At 44.7% G+C, this 8,887-nt stretch overlaps 3 non-coding genes across 3 annotated transcripts; all 3 read right to left on the minus strand.

The window, feature by feature from the left end:
• Window positions 1–551: 551 nt before the first annotated feature.
• LOC136765506 (small nucleolar RNA SNORD31) lies at window positions 552–620 on the minus strand. Its single transcript, XR_010821695.1, has one exon. It is a non-coding gene; the product is annotated as a small nucleolar RNA SNORD31 (small nucleolar RNA).
• A 3,181-nt stretch (window positions 621–3,801) lies between these two features.
• On the minus strand, window positions 3,802–3,867 carry LOC136765494 (small nucleolar RNA SNORD29). The gene has a single exon (XR_010821683.1). It is a non-coding gene; the product is annotated as a small nucleolar RNA SNORD29 (small nucleolar RNA).
• A 3,034-nt stretch (window positions 3,868–6,901) lies between these two features.
• Window positions 6,902–7,096, minus strand: LOC136765261 (U2 spliceosomal RNA). Its single transcript, XR_010821459.1, has one exon. It is a non-coding gene; the product is annotated as a U2 spliceosomal RNA (small nuclear RNA).
• Window positions 7,097–8,887: the final 1,791 nt, after the last annotated feature.

The following is an 8,887-nucleotide window of genomic DNA, read 5'->3' on the forward strand; positions in this document are numbered from 1 at the left end:
ATTAGAGGGATTCAGAGGCACCTACAGTGGTATTTTGTGTTACGGGAGGGTGGATTTGATTTTACTAATGAGATTAGAGAAGGTGAGAGGAGTTACACATTCTTCTTGAGGCACATAGGGAGGTGAAGCTAAGCGCGCTGGTGTGTCCTGGGCTTAAGACTTGTGCGGGTTTCATCACGGGGACCGAGACGAGAGTGGGCTGTAACAAGCAAACCGGAGCAGCAGAAGTCAGGACCTCATCTGTGAGTTGAGCTGTGGGCTGAAGAGGACGCATGCCCCGGGGCCCAAGCGTCAACTGGCAGCGATGACAGACCTGCGGCGAAGGAGGAAGTCATCACAACCATGTCTAAAGTGGATTTGGACTTTTTGTTTTTACTTAAAATTACAATGTTCTGTCCCCTTCCTGGGGTGGCATCTGTAAAAAGAAAAATGTAAGCTTTGGCAACACTGGAGCGGCTTGGCGTCTGTGGGGTTAGAGTAGTACCAGTCAGTCACCAGACTGATCACTGACTTCGGGAAGACAGTGGGGGAGAAACATTAACACAGAGAGACTGTGGTCAGAGTACCTAACAGTCATGGACATCAGACTGGGGCGGTAAAACAGGATCATCCCTCCACAAGACTATTTGGAAGAGCATTTATACAAAATAAGCCAGAGTAAGACCAGGACTAACCACTCCAAACGAACAGTTTCAGCCACATCCTCACCAGCTCAGCCAGAGGGTCCAGGTGAGAGCAGCTGCAGGGTCCTGCCAGGGCAAAGGGAACAGAACAGAATAGCAGGTCTCTGATCAGTCCCCCAGAAACAGCCCACCTCCTACCACCCCCCACACCCACAGGGTCTGTGAGGCAGAGGGTCAGAGAGGGGGGCAATTCTAGGATTTGACCCTCAGCAGGGCTCAGCCCCCAATGAGAATGTGAGATGTAACATTCCCCAACACAAAAACACCACAATTTTTTCATATCACTTGTCTGGATTACCTGCTAACTTTCTCACCTGGTGCTTGCTCTCGCTCTCCCCATCTGTGGCCTCTCCATCCCCCTCTCTCTCTCCCACTTCACCAGTGGCCACTCCCTCCTCCTCCTCCCTCGCTTTGTACAAATAATCCCAAGCAAACAGACCATTTACTAGAAAATACATATTTTAAATGTGAAGGGGACTGAAAGACCTGAGGTCAAATTTAAATACAATAAATGACATATCAGCTCTGCATAAATATTCAAGTGGAATATATGTCACACACACATTTCTTTGAATGGAATATTTAAATGTTGTATAGTTCTCTCTCTCTCTCTCTCTCCCACTGCACACCCACTTTTCTGGTTCCTCGTGCAAAACGCATTGAACCACTCTCTCACAGTCCTTTGCATATCCCAGTATGGTATGCGGAGGAAGCGGTGACATGATGATGCTTGGCCCCGATGCTTGGTAACTCCACCCTCCAAAGGAGGAAGAGGAAGTAAAGAAGCAAGGGCTGAGCCAATCCACATGCACATCCGAGACACTGCCCTCTGCTGATTGGACATTATGCACCTTTTGTTTAGAACGGTTTAAAAATGCAAACCCAGAAGATATCTGTAAGAAAAGCCGTTTGAACCCGAGACCGCCTCGTGTTCGCTCTGTTCTTCCGGGCCGGCCTGATTAAAAGACTTCTTTTCCATTTGCAACAACTCCTGTGCTGCCGTTTTCATCAATTTAAGAGGGTTTCTTCAGGGACCCATGACTGGAATGATACTACCTTTTCTCAATAGAGCAATACACTTACCAAGGGTATAAAGTTTCTTTGTAAAAGGGTGTAACGATTTTTGCACCTCCAACAACGAGTTGTAAAGATAGCATCCCTATAATACAAGTACAGTTGTATCATAACTGGAATGATACTAGCTTGTTTCAACACCCCTTGATGCATTCCAATCTACTGAATAACTTGGATAGTTACTTGTGAGCCTAGCCTTGAAAGAGGACTCGGATCTATTTCTGGTCCACTTCATATGTGATGTGGTCTCAGTCCACTTACCATTCACACGATTGTTCTTTGGGAACACAGACCACCAGTTAATACAAATTAATAGCTATGTATATAATAAGTAATAATGGTATTTTGGTCATTAACAATATAAAATTATATGCTTTGCATTTTGCACTATTATAATTTATGGTTTATGTATGCTAATTTCATATAATTTCAATAAGGAATTAAATGGATTTAACAAAATATACTGTTTTCACACTTGGTCCTTTTTAGCCATATGAACTATATTACTCACTACCTTAGACATGGAACGAGGAACAGGACTGGAAATTAAGGTCACCTGATCGCCCCTGGCGAGTATTTTGAAGGCAGGGTGAGTTGCAAATATTAATTGTTGCCACCTGGCAAGCAGCATGTAGTCAATTAAAAACAAATACAAACTTTCCCCCTGTGATTTATCGCAATGCAGCGAGTTTTGCTAGACTGTTGCGCCTTAAGCATTTTATTTCATGCTGAACTCCACCTTAAGGCTTTCCTCATCTGTCCTCGCACCGCATTTGATGGCTGATCTGTGTATAATAACAACCACACACCAAAAGTTCTGGTGCTGATAATTATTTATGCATCAATCGATATGTGAATACTTTTTGACTGAAGAGCTCACCTAGTCTTTGTAGATAATTGCATTCCCAGCTTGTGAACGGAGGTTACATTAACGTTATTTAAATCGTAAAAGATTATTATTTCCCCACCCCTCCCACCCGAGCCTCTCTATTCACAATAACACATGCAAATGTATTCTCGATCATTAGAGAATACCCATCTAGATCACAGCTCACCTGTGCGACTTTCACGTTCACAGTCCCTAAGCCATCTGTCTGCACTGCACGCAATTCCCCTCTGTGTGGTTCAACCAATCACAAAACGATCAGCAACCACGACGCTGCTGAGTGGATGATAGGAGAGTTTGCCAATTGTTTACACCCACCGCTGCTGTCAGTCAATCACGCCCTCACGCTTTGGAGGAGAAAACACAAAATACAAGGGGCTTAAATGGATTTCAGAAAATAATCACTTAACATTTTCAGGGGGGCTGAGATGGTCTAGAATCACCAATGGTCAGAAAGTGCCAGTCATGAGTAGATCAGACTGGGGCGGTAAGAAAAAAAGAAGGATCCTCACTCCCAGGACACACAGACCCACCCAGACTTGGGCTGCTCCACCCCAGCACCCTCCCCCCACCGCCTCAGAGGATGCTGCAGGTGAGGGTTAGGAAGCGTCTAAGATAGTACCTGCTATTGGGGCCACAGCAGCTCCAGGACAGTCAGCATTGGGCTCAGCCTACCCGAGAAGAGGGGAAGAGAATATCAAGTTAAAATTCAGAGTGAACTCTCCAGGCCACCGTGTCCCCTCTGGCAGGATTATTTTATCCAAGTGGCAAACCAGATATCCCAGTATAAACACATAATGACCCTGGGCTCTGCACTGTCAGTTATTTTCTCTCTCAGCACGAGTTCTAAGACGAACGAGATTCCAATAGAAAATCATCATGTGTGCAGAGCCCCCCCACCCACTGCCCAGTCTCTACAGAGAGACTAACAATTTCAGGCTCCAGCACGATTACCTGCCCCACAGACCACAATACAATCCACCCCCACACAAGACCCATGCACTCTCTCAGGGACTAGCTGGTGAGTTTACCATCACAAAGCTGCCCTCCTGCAGTACCATGCCAGTCCACCAGAGCACTAGGCAAGAGAAGGAGAGGTACCCTTACCCTGCTGCTGTATAGGGTGGGGTTGGACTAAAGCACCCCCTCACTGGTATTTAGTCTCAAAAGTTCAAGCCTTTTCACAGCAATTCACAATGAGCTAGATAGCTTCATCACTGGACTGTGCACCCCCCCCTCCCCCCAGAAATACTGCCATCAACTGTACAAGATGGCACCAACCAGCCTACCCCCATTAAGTGTTGAATGCATCTGAAGAAACCCACCTCATGCACGGGACAGCTACAGCAGTGCTGGACCTGAGAACATCAACAGGGCTTCATTAGTTACAAGCACTTCCATAGACCTTAAAAATAAAAGCCAAAACCAGTCATCTCTGCCCCCAACCATGTCTCCACAGTCTGATCAGCACTTTGGGGACTTCAGTTGCAATGAGACAAATCTGCCATCCACAAGAGTAATGGGCCGACACCCAGATCATCCTTTCAAACTGGACATGGAGCAGAAACACACCCCATCCTTCAAACAGAAACCCCAACCCAGAGGCTCTATGGGGTGGTTCCTCCGATTTAATTTTAAAAACACGACCAACCAAGGTCTACCAGCCTACCTGCTCTATTCCCATGGAATCAACACCTGCAGCATCAGGACCCCTCATGGCACAGTCGTCCCAGGAGAATGCCCGTGTAAAAGGCAAGTCCAGTTTAGCTCTGAACACCATTTCGACAGCACCATTCCCAGGATGACATCTGCCCCAATACAGCTACAATCACAACTCCCCCCCCCCCAGCACTGGAGTGTCAGATGCCATCGTTTCAGATTAAATGTATGCATCAGAGATCAGGCATATGCTTGTCTTTGGTTTAAATTCATCATCAACGCTTCACACTCCACCTGTGGTACCGGCCCGTCTGCTCAGAATCTGGCAAAGGAGTTTCTTAAAGAGCAGATTTGGCAAGAGAGAGTTCAGTGTTCGTCAGCACAGCACTGCAGGGACCTTTTGCAAACGGGATTAAATAATGATTAATTTTCTAATGGGAAAGAATTTGTTCTTGGGGAGGTTTGGTAGAATTGTGAATTTGGCAGGTTAACGAGTGGTGGATAAACAAGAGTGAACCTGTAGATATTAAACAGCAGCAGCTTCAGACTGCTCAGTACATTATCCTCGGCTAGCTGCAATAGTCCATTATGGACTGTGTGTTTCTTGTAGTACGTGCGTGTATGTTACACTCTCAATTGATAAGAGATTTCTCCAAACTAAGGTCTATGCTCTCAAAACAATTAACACAGCCATCTGATCCCTTGACATAGTAAGCAGAGCTAACAGTAACTTTATGCTGGGTTTTCACACAAATTACAAAAGATGCACATAGCATTTCCCCCCCAAACACAAACAAAACTCTACATGAAGTTCAACTTTCAGTTCAAATTTGCCATCTTGTCAAACTCACATGGCATGTGCTCAATTGCCATCAAATTGGTTAGTACAGCACACAAAACAGGAAGTGCAATTTGCTCAATTGTTCACACAGCAAATCAACACTTTGCGATGTATAAAATAAGTCCCTCCATGAAATCCCTAGAGCCTGAACAAAACAATGGAAGAGCCCGGAGAAAGTTGGAAGACGAGGTGCAAGAATGAGAGGAGCTAGTGTAGGTGGGGAAGGAAGAGGGCACAGAAGAAGGATATCAAATGAGTTGAGAGCAACTAATTGACCAGGTCTTCAACCATGGATTGGTCAGCATGCCACGGTCAACGTCCCTTGTCAACGTGGAGGCAACATTACCATCTGTGCTGCAATCTCGAATGGGGTAGTGGCCAACAATGCCATCTTGGGGCCATACAATACAGCAAGAGATCAGAAATGACTAAGGGGGCACAAGTTGGTCTCTGATGAGCGGGGGGCTGCAATACTACAGTCACAAAATATTTTTGCAGCAACGCACGTCAGTCTTGTAACGGTAATCTGCATTCTTGTACTATGTGACACTTATTAATGGGATCAAAAGAAATACTGTTTTATTGTTTAAAAGTATTTTACATTACAAATAAAAACAATTCAAATTTTTAATACTTATGATTAAAAACTTTTTTAAATCAATTCTTAAAATCACTTAACATTTTTAAAATCTTTGTGATTTAACAAGAACAAAAAAAAACTTACCTTTCAATAAACAAGTCAAATACATTGATAATAACTGAAAATGCACTGGACAAAATAAAAAAAACAATTAAAAAGGTCCAATGCATTTAAAATTAAATCCAAAACGGACAATGTATTTGACAAAAAAAAATAGAACAAAACTAAACCAAAAAAACCCTAAACAATTAGTGTTTTAAAAACAACTAAATCTTTAAAAACAATTAAACTCTGGCCTGACAGACAAGAAATTAATGTATTCATCCAGCCTTGGTTACAACAGTAAATTGCAATTTGTGGTCTTCACACACAAACCTGTACAATTTTCAGATCAAAATTGACAAACCTACCACATAAGAGACTGAAATTACATATTGCATTTCCAAAATTGTGAGGAGAAGCCATTTCACTTACAGTAAACAAAAACACTTCCACACATTATGGAAAAAAGCTTAATCAGTTTAGGATTGTGGAACTTTCAGATAAATGTGTTTTACCATTAGTATTCCTGTATGGATAGATCTAAATCAATAGATGACATTTCTGTAGTTTTGATGAAAATACCCGTTTATAAAGTGTTCTCTGAAAAGAAAGCAGCACTTCATTTCGTTATGTAATTTGGCCGTGTTGCTAAATGAGCGTTTTTCAATGGCTGTGTTAATGGTTGTGAGAGCATAAACGTTAGATTGGAGAAATGAGTCCAATCATTTGAGAACAACTGTAATGGTCGTTGTGAAGTGCACAGTATGCATGGCTGTAATGTAGTCTCACTGAGGTTTGATTTACAGCAGTGTCCTCCCCTGCCGTTCTGGTCCAGCCCATTTCTGAGCCTTCATTTCTCAGAGCTTTCACACTCTGAAGGGAGTGTCACATATGGCGACAGCTCGTGTATACACACACACACACACACACACATTTATCTATTATACATTGTAAACAAACATGAAAATTGTCCTGTGTTCAAACGTTACACATTCAAAAAATGAAACTGAATTACATCGAGGGCAGCCCTCTCCTCTGTCCCGCTGTCAGTCTGTCGTTAAACCAGCTCGTTCCCCGGGGGGTGCACCGTTCCTGGAGACACTGCAATACCAGGCCGATGCGTGGAGTGGGCGGAGCAAGCCCCTATCCCATCTCCCTGCGCCAAAAATCAATTTAATATATGGTCCCCATATAGAGGACGTATCAGATATTAAACTGATAAATACTGTTTATTAGGTTTAGTATTTTTACATTTCTTAAAATAAAACAATTTCAATTTTAATGCTTGTGATTAAAATCATTTAGAATATCAATTCTTAAAATCACTTAAAATTTTTAAAATCTTGTGATTTTTTTAACAAAACTAAAACAATAAACTTTAAAATAAACGTGCTCAAATCAAATAAACAAAACGTGATAAAAGCAAAAAAATTGCACACCAACAAAAGAGTCAAATACATTGAAAATAACAGAAAATGCATTAAACAAATTAAAAAAACAATTAAAAAGTAAAAATAAAAAACAAACAAAAAAGTCTAATGCATTTTAAATTAAACCCAAAACGGTCAATGTATTTGACAAAAAAATATAACAAAACTCTACCAAAAACCCTAAACAGTGTGATTTAAAAACAACTAAATCTTTAAAAACAATTAAGATTCATTATTTAAAATCTTCTTTTAAAGACAATCATTCTTAAAATCTTTAAAAGATCTTTAAAAGATCTTGGACTCGGGTTTCCCTCCAATAGCGAGAGAAACCTTTGTCCAGCAGGGGGCTTTTGAACTGTACTTGACAGTCTTTCTTTTTTCCTTGCAGGGAGCTGATCCATCAGGCCAGACCAGACGAGACGGGGAGGTGCCGGTTGACAGAGCTGCAGAGTCCTGGGTCCTTGGAGCGGTCCGGAGGCCGAGGCGAGTGGAGATTGGGACGGACCGGGAGCGACAGGGGACCTAGCCAGAGGGGTCGGAGGACTCCTCACGGAGTGGGTCCCATCCAGAAGCCCGGCCGACCATCTACCCGGAGCCCGGCCTGACCAGGACTGCTCCCCGCTGACGTCACCAGCCAGGATCCAGGAGAGGCCTCGGATTCCAGGGACCGACCAGGCCGATCGGCAACGTCCCTGAGGGAGGCCTCCTGCAGCCAGGGCCCGGACTTCTCCCCGCAAGGCCCGCTCCCTGCAAGAGCCCCAGAGGTGGAAGCTGCTCCCCAGCCAGGTGGACTTGCCCCGACCTCCGGATTGAGAGCCTCCCGACCCTTCTCCAAGGTAGGAAAGTGCAGCATGGCCCAGCGAACCGCCGGTGTGAGGCGCCATAATGCGGTGCGCTTCAGCCGTGAGGCTGGAGCCGAGACCGCGGCCCTCACCCGGCTGGAGTTCAGCAGGTCCGTGCTGCAGAGGGGCCTGGGCTTTGCCCCTTCTGAGCTGAACTGTGTGGTAAAACTGCCTGGACCTAGGGACGTGTTCGAGGTGAGCTTTAAGAACCCTCAAGTGCTGGAGAGTTTTTGGAACCTGTATAGGGAGAAAAAAGACAGCATGCCCCTGAATGACTTTGTGGTCGACGCCCTGACAGATAGAGAGATTAAAATTGTAACTATTCAGTTTTACAACGAAGCAGTGGCAGAGTACGACGTAGAAGTATGGCTGAGGAGACACTGTGAGATCCTGTCTGAAAGCAGGAGAGTTAATGATGAGGATGGGGTCTGGACCGGTGCTCGGCGGTGGCAGGTGCGCCTGCAGGTGGAAGTGGCCGCCATCGGCGGAGTACGCCATCTACCAAGCACCGTGGTTTTAGGAGCAAATAGGGGGCTTGTCTTTTATCATGGCATGCCCAAATTATGTAGGAACTGCGGGGCCCTGGGTCATTTAGCCGCAGCCTGTACCGTTGTTAAGTGCAAGGTCTGCGGCGGGGAACATCAGACCAGGGCCTGCAAGCAGGAGAGGGCCTGCAACCTGTGCGGTGGGGGAGGGCACCTCTTTAGGAATTGTCCCTCCTCCTATGCAAATAGGGCGCGGGCCCTCGGGGGTGGTGGAGAGAGAGAAAATCAAGCGGAGGCTCCTCCAA

This window comes from Amia ocellicauda, chromosome 12 (assembly GCF_036373705.1).
Source record: "Amia ocellicauda isolate fAmiCal2 chromosome 12, fAmiCal2.hap1, whole genome shotgun sequence".
In the NCBI taxonomy this organism is placed as follows: domain Eukaryota; kingdom Metazoa; phylum Chordata; class Actinopteri; order Amiiformes; family Amiidae; genus Amia; species Amia ocellicauda.